The sequence below is a fragment of the Patagioenas fasciata genome, chromosome 6 (assembly GCF_037038585.1).
Source record: "Patagioenas fasciata isolate bPatFas1 chromosome 6, bPatFas1.hap1, whole genome shotgun sequence".
In the NCBI taxonomy this organism is placed as follows: Eukaryota; Metazoa; Chordata; class Aves; order Columbiformes; family Columbidae; genus Patagioenas; species Patagioenas fasciata.
The window spans coordinates 45,271,314-45,284,558 of NC_092525.1; positions in this window are offsets into that span (position 1 = coordinate 45,271,314).

The window sequence follows — 13,245 nt, forward strand, 5'->3', positions numbered from 1 at the left end:
AAAGAAGCTGAATTCTGCAAATTGCTGCTTTTGCTCTTGAAATGATGTCATCAGGTGGGTGTTTTGGTGTAATACACTGAAAACCAGAGCAGAAATGCTGAAATATTCCCATGATATGCATGGTCTCTGCACCAAACCACCATGTCTCAGCCTAAGTATGTCTGCCGCTTGTTCTTTTGTACTGCCAGCTGATTGTGGAAGTACAGTATAAAAAACATCTTTATGGAGAGATCTTTCTGGTTTAGGCTTAGTCTAAGTGTCTCAAGTAGCCGGGGCTTTTGTTTGGGCCTAATCCATATGGTCTGATGGCTTTCCTCTCATCTCAAGATGAATGTGGTAGAAAATATAAATCAAGGAAACCTCCTTTGGCCTAGCCTTGCCTTGCCTTATTTCCTTCTCATCCTGTTCTCTGTCCCAGCCTCTCTCACTAAGCCCTCGTCTGGCTGCATGTCTCTTCTTTCCTCTCTCCTTTTCTCAAACTCTCCTGCTTCCTGCTTTCGTCTTTCAATTCCTCCATTTCAGTCCTGCAGCCCGGCACTACTTTTTTCTCTTGCCTCCCTTTGGCCTGCTCCCTTGGCTTTCTCCCTCTCTTCCATATCCTTCTTCCCGACTTGTCTCTTGGAGACTTTTGGCCACTTTGGACCCAAGTCTGGGGATGTTTTGGAAACTTTTCAGAGGCCTCGCTGGTGACAGGGGGGACAGCAGGCAGTGACAGGCCCGGGGCTGACAGGCTCCCCCTCCCCTAGCGGGCGCTCGGCTGCCACACCCAGCTGACATAGAGCCTTTTCACAATGCCCGCTACCGTGGTGAGGATGCGGGCACTCTGCAGGTGATAGGGACCCAGCAGGACTTGCTGTCAGCTCAGCAATTGCTCAGTTCCCCAAAGAAGTTGAATTTTGCAAATTGCTGCTATGCTCTTGAAATGATGTCATCAGGTGTGTTTTTGGTGTAATACACTGAAAACCAGAGAAGAAATGCTGAAATATTCCCATGATATGCATGGTCTCTGCACCAAACCACCATGACTCAGCCTAAGTACATCTTCCGCTTGTTCTTTTGTACTGCCAGCTGATTGTGGAAGTACAGTATAAAAACCATCTTTATGGAGAGATCTTTCTGGTTTAGGCTTAGTCTAAGTGTCTCAAGTAGCCGGGGCTTTTGTTTGGGCCTAATCCATAAGGTCTGATGGCTTTCCTCCTCATCTCAAGATGAATGTGGTAGAAAATATAAATCAAGGAAACCTCGTTTGGCCTAGCCTTGCCTTGCCTTGCCTTGCCTTATTTCCTTCTCATCCTGTTCTCTGTCCCAGCCTCTCTCACTAAGCCCTCGTCTGGCTGCATGTCTCTTCTTTCCTCTCTCCTTTTCTCAAACTCTCCTGCTTCCTGGCTTTCGTTTGTCAATTCCTCCATTTCAGTCCTGCAGCCCGGCACTACTTTTTCCTCTTGCCTCCCTTTGGCCTGCTCCCTTGGCTTTCTCCCTCTCTTCCATATTCTTCTTCCCGACTTGTCTCTTGGAGACTTTTGGCCACTTTGGACCCAAGTCTGGGCATGTTTTGGAAACTTTTCAGAGGCCTCGCTGGTGACAGGGGGGACAGCAGGCAGTGACAGGCCCGGGGCTGACAGGCTCCCCCTCCCCTAGCTGGCGCTCGGCTGCCACACCCAGCTGACGTAGAACCTTTGTCACAATGCCCGCTACCGTGGGGAGGATGCGGGCACTCTGCAGGTGACAGGGACCCAGCAGGACTTGCTGTCAGCTCAGCAATTGCTCAGTTCCCCAAAGAAGCTGAATTCTGCAAATTGCTGCTTTTGCTCTTGAAATGATGTCATCAGGTGGGTGTTTTGGTGTAATACACTGAAAACCAGAGCAGAAATGCTGAAATATTCCCATGATATGCATGGTCTCTGCACCAAACCACCATGTCTCAGCCTAAGTATGTCTGCCGCTTGTTCTTTTGTACTGCCAGCTGATTGTGGAAGTACAGTATAAAAACCATCTTTATGGAGAGATCTTTCTGGTTTAGGCTTAGTCTAAGTGTCTCAAGTAGCCGGGGCTTTTGTTTGGGCCTAATCCATAAGGTCTGATGGCTTTCCTCCTCATCTCAAGATGAATGTGGTAGAAAATATAAATCAAGGAAACCTCGTTTGGCCTAGCCTTGCCTTGCCTTGCCTTGCCTTATTTCCTTCTCATCCTGTTCTCTGTCCCAGCCTCTCTCACTAAGCCCTCGTCTGGCTGCATGTCTCTTCTTTCCTCTCTCCTTTTCTCAAACTCTCCTGCTTCCTGGCTTTCGTCTTTCAATTCCTCCATTTCATTCCTGCAGCCCGGCACTACTTTTTCCTCTTGCCTCCCTTTGGCCTGCTCCCTTGGCTTTCTCCCTCTCTTCCATATCCTTCTTCCCGACTTGTCTCTTGGAGACTTTTGACCACTTTGGAGCCAAGTCTGGGGATGTTTTGAAACTTTTCAGAGGCCTCGCTTGTGACAGGGGGGACAGCAGGCAGTGACAGGCCCGGGGCTGACAGGCTCCCCCTCCCCTAGCGGGCGCTCGGCTGCCACACCCAGCTGACGTAGAACCTTTGTCACAATGCCCGCTACCGTGGGGAGGATGCGGGCACTCTGCAGGTGACAGGGACCCAGCAGGACTTGCTGTCAGCTCAGCAATTGCTCAGTTCCCCAAAGAAGCTGAATTCTGCAAATTGCTGCTTTTGCTCTTGAAATGATGTCATCAGGTGGGTGTTTTGGTGTAATACACTGAAAACCAGAGCAGAAATGCTGAAATATTCCCATGATATGCATGGTCTCTGCACCAAACCACCATGTCTCAGCCTAAGTATGTCTGCCGCTTGTTCTTTTGTACTGCCAGCTGATTGTGGAAGTACAGTATAAAAAACATCTTTATGGAGAGATCTTTCTGGTTTAGGCTTAGTCTAAGTGTCTCAAGTAGCCGGGGCTTTTGTTTGGGCCTAATCCATATGGTCTGATGGCTTTCCTCTCATCTCAAGATGAATGTGGTAGAAAATATAAATCAAAGAAACGTCCTTTGGCCTAGCCTTGCCTTGCCTTATTTCCTTCTCATCCTGTTCTCTGTCCCAGCCTCTCTCACTAAGCCCTCGTCTGGCTGCATGTCTCTTCTTTCCTCTCTCCTTTTCTCAAACTCTCCTGCTTCCTGCTTTCGTCTTTCAATTCCTCCATTTCAGTCCTGCAGCCCGGCACTACTTTTTTCTCTTGCCTCCCTTTGGCCTGCTCCCTTGGCTTTCTCCCTCTCTTCCATATCCTTCTTCCCGACTTGTCTCTTGGAGACTTTTGGCCACTTTGGACCCAAGTCTGGGGATGTTTTGGAAACTTTTCAGAGGCCTCGCTGGTGACAGGGGGGACAGCAGGCAGTGACAGGCCCGGGGCTGACAGGCTCCCCCTCCCCTAGCGGGCGCTCGGCTGCCACACCCAGCTGACATAGAGCCTTTTCACAATGCCCGCTACCGTGGTGAGGATGCGGGCACTCTGCAGGTGATAGGGACCCAGCAGGACTTGCTGTCAGCTCAGCAATTGCTCAGTTCCCCAAAGAAGTTGAATTTTGCAAATTGCTGCTATGCTCTTGAAATGATGTCATCAGGTGTGTTTTTGGTGTAATACACGGAAAACCAGAGAAGAAATGCTGAAATATTCCCATGATATGCATGGTCTCTGCACCAAACCACCATGACTCAGCCTAAGTACATCTTCCGCTTGTTCTTTTGTACTGCCAGCTGATTGTGGAAGTACAGTATAAAAACCATCTTTATGGAGAGATCTTTCTGGTTTAGGCTTAGTCTAAGTGTCTCAAGTAGCCGGGGCTTTTGTTTGGGCCTAATCCATATGGTCTGATGGCTTTCCTCTCATCTCAAGATGAATGTGGTAGAAAATATAAATCAAAGAAACATCCTTTGGCCTAGCCTTGCCTTGCCTTATTTCCTTCTCATCCTGTTCTCTGTCCCAGCCTCTCTCACTAAGCCCTCGTCTGGCTGCATGTCTCTTCTTTCCTCTCTCCTTTTCTCAAACTCTCCTGCTTCCTGGCTTTCGTCTTTCAATTCCTCCATTTCAGTCCTGCCGCCCGGCACTACTTTTTTCTCTTGCCTCCCTTGGGCCTGCTCCCTTGGCTTTCTCCCTCTCTTCCATATCCTTCTTCCCGACTTGTCTCTTGGAGACTTTTGGCCACTTTGGACCCAAGTCTGGGCATGTTTTGGAAACTTTTCAGAGGCCTCGCTGGTGACATGGGGGACAGCAGGCAGTGACAGGCCCGGGGCTGACAGGCTCCCCCTCCCCTAGCGGGCGCTCGGCTGCCACACCCAGCTGACGTAGAACCTTTGTCACAATGCCCGCTACCGTGGTGAGGATGCGGGCACTCTGCAGGTGACAGGGACCCAGCAGGACTTGCTGTCAGCTCAGCAATTGCTCAGTTCCCCAAAGAAGCTGAATTCTGCAAATTGCTGCTTTTGCTCTTGAAATGATGTCATCAGGTGGGTGTTTTGGTGTAATACACTGAAAACCAGAGCAGAAATGCTGAAATATTCCCATGATATGCATGGTCTCTGCACCAAACCACCATGTCTCAGCCTAAGTTTGTCTCCCGCTTGTTCTTTTGTACTGCCAGCTGATTGTGGAAGTACAGTATAAAAACCATCTTTATGGAGAGATCTTTCTGGTTTAGGCTTAGTCTAAGTGTCTCAAGTAGCCGGGGCTTTTGTTTGGGCCTAATCCATATGGTCTGATGGCTTTCCTCTCATCTCAAGATGAATGTGGTAGAAAATATAAATCAAAGAAACGTCCTTTGGCCTAGCCTTGCCTTGCCTTATTTCCTTCTCATCCTGTTCTCTGTCCCAGCCTCTCTCACTAAGCCCTCGTCTGGCTGCATGTCTCTTCTTTCCTCTCTCCTTTTCTCAAACTCTCCTGCTTCCTGCTTTCGTCTTTCAATTCCTCCATTTCAGTCCTGCAGCCCGGCACTACTTTTTTCTCTTGCCTCCCTTTGGCCTGCTCCCTTGGCTTTCTCCCTCTCTTCCATATCCTTCTTCCCGACTTGTCTCTTGGAGACTTTTGGCCACTTTGGAGCCAAGTCTGGGGATGTTTTGGAAACTTTTCAGAGGCCTCGCTGGTGACAGGGGGGACAGCAGGCAGTGACAGGCCCGGGGCTGACAGGCTCCCCCTCCCCTAGCGGGCGCTCGGCTGCCACACCCAGCTGACATAGAGCCTTTTCACAATGCCCGCTACCGTGGTGAGGATGCGGGCACTCTGCAGGTGATAGGGACCCAGCAGGACTTGCTGTCAGCTCAGCAATTGCTCAGTTCCCCAAAGAAGTTGAATTTTGCAAATTGCTGCTTTGCTCTTGAAATGATGTCATCAGGTGGGTTTTTGGTGTAATACACTGAAAACCAGAGCAGAAATGCTGAAATATTCCCATGATATGCATGGTCTCTGCACCAAACCACCATGACTCAGCCTAAGTACATCTTCCGCTTGTTCTTTTGTACTGCCAGCTGATTGTGGAAGTACAGTATAAAAAACATCTTTATGGAGAGATCTTTCTGGTTTAGGCTTAGTCTAAGTGTCTCAAGTAGCCGGGGCTTTTGTTTGGGCCTAATCCATATGGTCTGATGGCTTTCCTCCTCATCTCAAGATGAATGTGGTAGAAAATATAAATCAAGGAAACCTCGTTTGGCCTAGCCTTGCCTTGCCTTGCCTTGCCTTATTTCCTTCTCATCCTGTTCTCTGTCCCAGCCTCTCTCACTAAGCCCTCGTCTGGCTGCATGTCTCTTCTTTCCTCTCTCCTTTTCTCAAACTCTCCTGCTTCCTGGCTTTCGTCTTTCAATTCCTCCATTTCAGTCCTGCAGCCCGGCACTACTTTTTTCTCTTGCCTCCCTTGGGCCTGCTCCCTTGGCTTTCTCCCTCTCTTCCATATCCTTCTTCCCGACTTGTCTCTTGGAGACTTTTGGCCACTTTGGACCCAAGTCTGGGGATGTTTTGGAAACTTTTCAGAGGCCTCGCTGGTGACAGGGGGGACAGCAGGCAGTGACAGGCCCGGGGCTGACAGGCTCCCCCTCCCCTAGCGGGCGCTCGGCTGCCACACCCAGCTGACGTAGAACCTTTGTCACAATGCCCGCTACCGTGGGGAGGATGCGGGCACTCTGCAGGTGACAGGGACCCAGCAGGACTTGCTGTCAGCTCAGCAATTGCTCAGTTCCCCAAAGAAGCTGAATTCTGCCAATTGCTGCTTTTGCTCTTGAAATGATGTCATCAGGTGGGTGTTTTGGTGTAATACACTGAAAACCAGAGCAGAAATGCTGAAATATTCCCATGATATGCATGGTCTCTGCACCAAACCACCATGTCTCAGCCTAAGTATGTCTGCCGCTTGTTCTTTTGTACTGCCAGCTGATTGTGGAAGTACAGTATAAAAACCATCTTTATGGAGAGATCTTTCTGGTTTAGGCTTAGTCTAAGTGTCTCAAGTAGCCGGGGCTTTTGTTTGGGCCTAATCCATATGGTCTGATGGCTTTCCTCTCATCTCAAGATGAATGTGGTAGAAAATATAAATCAAAGAAACGTCCTTTGGCCTAGCCTTGCCTTGCCTTATTTCCTTCTCATCCTGTTCTCTGTCCCAGCCTCTCTCACTAAGCCCTCGTCTGGCTGCATGTCTCTTCTTTCCTCTCTCCTTTTCTCAAACTCTCCTGCTTCCTGGCTTTCGTCTTTCAATTCCTCCATTTCAGTCCTGCAGCCCGGCACTACTTTTTCCTCTTGCCTCCCTTTGGCCTGCTCCCTTGGCTTTCTCCCTCTCTTCCATATCCTTCTTCCCGACTTGTCTCTTGGAGACTTTTGACCACTTTGGAGCCAAGTCTGGGGATGTTTTGAAACTTTTCAGAGGCCTCGCTTGTGACAGGGGGGACAGCAGGCAGTGACAGGCCCGGGGCTGACAAGCTAACCCCTCCCCTAGCGGGCGCTCGGCTGCCACACCCAGCTGACGTAGAACCTTTGTCACAATGCCCGCTACCGTGGGGAGGATGCGGGCACTCTGCAGGTGACGGGGACCCAGCAGGACTTGCTGTCAGCTCAGCAATTGCTCAGTTCCCCAAAGAAGCTGAATTCTGCAAATTGCTGCTTTTGCTCTTGAAATGATGTCATCAGGTGGGTGTTTTGGTGTAATACACTGAAAACCAGAGCAAAAATGCTGAAATATTCCCATGATATGCATGGTCTCTGCACCAAACCACCATGTCTCAGCCTAAGTATGTCTGCCGCTTGTTCTTTTGTACTGCCAGTTGATTGTGGAAGTACAGTATAAAAACCACCTTTATGGAGAGATCTTTCTAGTTCAGGCTTAGTCTAAGTGTCTCAAGTAGCCGGGGCTTTTGTTTGGGCCTAATCCATATGGTCTGATGGCTTTCCTCTCATCTCAAGATGAATGTGGTAGAAAATATAAATCAAAGAAACGTCCTTTGGCCTAGCCTTGCCTTGCCTTATTTCCTTCTCATCCTGTTCTCTGTCCCAGCCTCTCTCACTAAGCCCTCGTCTGGCTGCATGTCTCTTCTTTCCTCTCTCCTTTTCTCAAACTCTCCTGCTTCCTGGCTTTCGTCTTTCAATTCCTCCATTACAGTCCTGCAGCCCCGCACCACTTTTTTCTCTTGCCTCCCTTTGGCCTGCTCCCTTGGCTTTCTCCCTCTCTTCCATATCCTTTTCCCGACTTGTCTCTTGGAGACTTTTGGCCACTTTGGACCCAAGTCTGGGCATGTTTTGGAAACTTTTGAGAGGCCTCGCTGGTGACACGGGGGACAGGAGGCAGTGACAGGCCCGGGGCTGACAGGCTCCCCCTCCCCTAGCGGGCGCTCAGCTGCCACACCCAGCTGACGTAGAACCTTTGTCACAATGCCCGCTACCGTGGTGAGGATGCGGGCACTCTGCAGGTGACAGGGACCCAGCAGGACTTGCTGTCAGCTCAGCAATTGCTCAGTTCCCCAAAGAAGCTGAATTCTGCAAATTGCTGCTTTTGCTCTTGAAATGATGTCATCAGGTGGGTGTTTTGGTGTCATACACTGAAAACCAGAGCAGTAATGCTGAAATATTCCCATGATATGCATGGTCTCTGCACCAAACCACCATGTCTCAGCCTAAGTATGTCTGCCGCTTGTTCTTTTGTACTGCCAGCTGATTGTGGAAGTACAGTATAAAACCCATCTTTATGGAGAGATCTTTCTGGTTTAGGCTTAGTCTAAGTGTCTCAAGTAGCCGGGGCTTTTGTTTGGGCCTAATCCATATGGTCTGATGGCTTTCCTCTCATCTCAAGATGAATGTGGTAGAAAATATAAATCAAAGAAACGTCCTTTGGCCTAGCCTTGCCTTGCCTTATTTCCTTCTCATCCTGTTCTCTGTCCCAGCCTCTCTCACTAAGCCCTCGTCTGGCTGCATGTCTCTTCTTTCCTCTCTCCTTTTCTCAAACTCTCCTGCTTCCTGGCTTTCGTCTTTCAATTCCTCCATTTCAGTCCTGCAGCCCGGCACTACTTTTTTCTCTTGCCTCCCTTGGGCCTGCTCCCTTGGCTTTCTCCCTCTCTTCCATATCCTTCTTCCCGACTTGTCTCTTGGAGACTTTTGGCCACTTTGGACCCAAGTCTGGGCATGTTTTGGAAACTTTTCAGAGGCCTCGCTGGTGACACGGGGGACAGCAGGCAGTGACAGGCCCGGGGCTGACAGGCTCCCCCTCCCCTAGCGGGCGCTCGGCTGCCACACCCAGCTGACGTAGAACCTTTGTCACAATGCCCGCTACCGTGGTGAGGATGCGGGCACTCTGCAGGTGACAGGGAGCCAGCAGGACTTGCTGTCAGCTCAGCAATTGCTCATTTCCCCAAAGAAGCTGAATTCTGCAAATTGCTGCTTTTGCTCTTGAAATGATGTCATCAGGTGGGTGTTTTGGTGTAATACACTGAAAACCAGAGCAGAAATGCTGAAATATTCCCATGATATGCATGGTCTCTGCACCAAACCACCAAGTCTCAGCCTAAGCATGTCTGCCGCTTGTTCTTTTGTACTGCCAGCTGATTGTGAAAGTACAGTATAAAAACCATCTTTATGGAGAGATCTTTCTGGTTTAGGCTTAGTCTAAGTGTCTCAAGTAGCCGGGGCTTTTGTTTGGGCCTAATCCATATGGTCTGATGGCTTTCCTCTCATCTCAAGATGAATTTGGTAGAAAATATAAATCAAAGAAACGTCCTTTGGCCTAGCCTTGCCTTGCCTTATTTCCTTCTCATCCTGTTCTCTGTCCCAGCCTCTCTCACTAAGCCCTCGTCTGGCTGCATGTCTCTTCTTTCCTCTCTCCTTTTCTCAAACTCTCCTGCTTCCTGCTTTCGTCTTTCAATTCCTCCATTTCAGTCCTGCAGCCCGGCACTACTTTTTTCTCTTGCCTCCCTTGGGCCTGCTCCCTTGGCTTTCTCCCTCTCTTCCATATCCTTCTTCCCGACTTGTCTCTTGGAGACTTTTGGCCACTTTGGAGCCAAGTCTGGGGATGTTTTGGAAACTTTTCAGAGGCCTCGCTGGTGACAGGGGGGACAGCAGGCAGTGACAGGCCCGGGGCTGACAGGCTCCCCCTCCCCTAGCGGGCGCTCGGCTGCCACACCCAGCTGACATAGAGCCTTTTCACAATGCCCGCTACCGTGGTGAGGATGCGGGCACTCTGCAGGTGATAGGGACCCAGCAGGACTTGCTGTCAGCTCAGCAATTGCTCAGTTCCCCAAAGAAGTTGAATTTTGCAAATTGCTGCTTTGCTCTTGAAATGATGTCATCAGGTGGGTTTTTGGTGTAATACACTGAAAACCAGAGCAGAAATGCTGAAATATTCCCATGATATGCATGGTCTCTGCACCAAACCACCATGACTCAGCCTAAGTACATCTTCCGCTTGTTCTTTTGTACTGCCAACTGATTGTGGAAGTACAGTATAAAAACCATCTTTATGGAGAGATCTTTCTGGTTTAGGCTTAGTCTAAGTGTCTCAAGTAGCCGGGGCTTTTGTTTGGGCCTAATCCATATGGTCTGGTGGCTTTCCTCCTCATCTCAAGATGAATGTGGTAGAAAATATAAATCAAGGAAACCTCGTTTGGCCTAGCCTTGCCTTGCCTTGCCTTGCCTTGCCTTATTTCCTTCTCATCCTGTTCTCTGTCCCAGCCTCTCTCACTAAGCCCTCGTCTGGCTGCATGTCTCTTCTTTCCTCTCTCCTTTTCTCAAACTCTCCTGCTTCCTGGCTTTCGTCTTTCAATTCCTCCATTTCAGTCCTGCAGCCCGGCACTACTTTTTCCTCTTGCCTCCCTTTGGCCTGCTCCCTTGGCTTTCTCCCTCTCTTCCATATTCTTCTTCCCGACTTGTCTCTTGGAGACTTTTGGCCACTTTGGACCCAAGTCTGGGCATGTTTTGGAAACTTTTCAGAGGCCTCGCTGGTGACAGGGGGGACAGCAGGCAGTGACAGGCCCGGGGCTGACAGGCTCCCCCTCCCCTAGCGGGCGCTCGGCTGCCACACCCAGCTGACGTAGAACCTTTGTCACAATGCCCGCTACCGTGGTGAGGATGCGGGCACTCTGCAGGTGACAGGGACCCAGCAGGACTTGCTGTCAGCTCAGCAATTGCTCAGTTCCCCAAAGAAGCTGAATTCTGCAAATTGCTGCTTTTGCTCTTGAAATGATGTCATCAGGTGGGTGTTTTGGTGTAATACACTGAAAACCAGAGCAGAAATGCTGAAATATTCCCATGATATGCATGGTCTCTGCACCAAACCACCATGTCTCAGCCTAAGTATGTCTGCCGCTTGTTCTTTTGTACTGCCAGCTGATTGTGGAAGTACAGTATAAAAACCATCTTTATGGAGAGATCTTTCTGGTTTAGGCTTAGTCTAAGTGTCTCAAGTAGCCGGGGCTTTTGTTTGGGCCTAATCCATATGGTCTGATGGCTTTCCTCTCATCTCAAGATGAATGTGGTAGAAAATATAAATCAAAGAAACGTCCTTTGGCCTAGCCTTGCCTTGCCTTATTTCCTTCTCATCCTGTTCTCTGTCCCAGCCTCTCTCACTAAGCCCTCGTCTGGCTGCATGTCTCTTCTTTCCTCTCTCCTTTTCTCAAACTCTCCTGCTTCCTGCTTTCGTCTTTCAATTCCTCCATTTCAGTCCTGCAGCCCGGCACTACTTTTTTCTCTTGCCTCCCTTGGGCCTGCTCCCTTGGCTTTCTCCCTCTCTTCCATATCCTTCTTCCCGACTTGTCTCTTGGAGACTTTTGGCCACTTTGGAGCCAAGTCTGGGGATGTTTTGGAAACTTTTCAGAGGCCTCGCTGGTGACAGGGGGGACAGCAGGCAGTGACAGGCCCGGGGCTGACAGGCTCCCCCTCCCCTAGCGGGCGCTCGGCTGCCACACCCAGCTGACATAGAGCCTTTTCACAATGCCCGCTACCGTGGTGAGGATGCGGGCACTCTGCAGGTGATAGGGACCCAGCAGGACTTGCTGTCAGCTCAGCAATTGCTCAGTTCCCCAAAGAAGTTGAATTTTGCAAATTGCTGCTTTGCTCTTGAAATGATGTCATCAGGTGGGTTTTTGGTGTAATACACTGAAAACCAGAGCAGAAATGCTGAAATATTCCCATGATATGCATGGTCTCTGCACCAAACCACCATGACTCAGCCTAAGTACATCTTCCGCTTGTTCTTTTGTACTGCCAACTGATTGTGGAAGTACAGTATAAAAACCATCTTTATGGAGAGATCTTTCTGGTTTAGGCTTAGTCTAAGTGTCTCAAGTAGCCGGGGCTTTTGTTTGGGCCTAATCCATATGGTCTGGTGGCTTTCCTCCTCATCTCAAGATGAATGTGGTAGAAAATATAAATCAAGGAAACCTCGTTTGGCCTAGCCTTGCCTTGCCTTGCCTTGCCTTATTTCCTTCTCATCCTGTTCTCTGTCCCAGCCTCTCTCACTAAGCCCTCGTCTGGCTGCATGTCTCTTCTTTCCTCTCTCCTTTTCTCAAACTCTCCTGCTTCCTGGCTTTCGTCTTTCAATTCCTCCATTTCAGTCCTGCAGCCCGGCACTACTTTTTTCTCTTGCCTCCCTTTGGCCTGCTCCCTTGGCTTTCTCCCTCTCTTCCATATCCTTCTTCCCGACTTGTCTCTTGGAGACTTTTGACCACTTTGGAGCCAAGTCTGGGGATGTTTTGAAACTTTTCAGAGGCCTCGCTTGTGACAGGGGGGACAGCAGGCAGTGACAGGCCCGGGGCTGACAGGCTCCCCCTCCCCTAGCGGGCGCTCGGCTGCCACACCCAGCTGACGTAGAACCTTTGTCACAATGCCCGCTACCGTGGTGAGGATGCGGGCACTCTGCAGGTGACAGGGACCCAGCAGGACTTGCTGTCAGCTCAGCAATTGCTCAGTTCCCCAAAGAAGCTGAATTCTGCAAATTGCTGCTTTTGCTCTTGAAATGATGTCATCAGGTGGGTGTTTTGGTGTAATACACTGAAAACCAGAGCAGAAATGCTGAAATATTCCCATGATATGCATGGTCTCTGCACCAAACCACCATGTCTCAGCCTAAGTATGTCTGCCGCTTGTTCTTTTGTACTGCCAGCTGATTGTGGAAGTACAGTATAAAAACCATCTTTATGGAGAGATCTTTCTGGTTTAGGCTTAGTCTAAGTGTCTCACGTAGCCGGGGCTTTTGTTTGGGCCTAATCCATAAGTTCTGATGGCTTTCCTCTCATCTCAAGATGAATGTGGTAGAAAATATAAATCAAAGAAACGTCCTTTGGCCTAGCCTTGCCTTGCCTTATTTCCTTCTCATCCTGTTCTCTGTCCCAGCCTCTCTCACTAAGCCCTCGCCTGGCTGCATGTCTCTTCTTTCCTCTCTCCTTTTCTCAAACTCTCCTGCTTCCTGGCTTTCGTCTTTCAATTCCTCCATTTCAGTCCTGCAGCCCGGCACTACTTTTTTCTCTTGCCTCCCTTTGGCCTGCTCCCTTGGCTTTCTCCCTCTCTTCCATATCCTTCTTCCCGACTTGTCTCTTGGAGACTTTTGGCCACTTTGGACCCAAGTCTGGGCATGTTTTGGAAACTTTTCAGAGGCCTCGCTGGTGACAGGGGGGACAGCAGGCAGTGACAGGCCCGGGGCTGACAGGCTCCCCCTCCCCTAGCGTGCGCTCGGCTGCCACACCCAGCTGACGTAGAACCTTTGTCACAATGCCCGCTACCGTGGTGAGGATGCGGGCACTCTGCAGG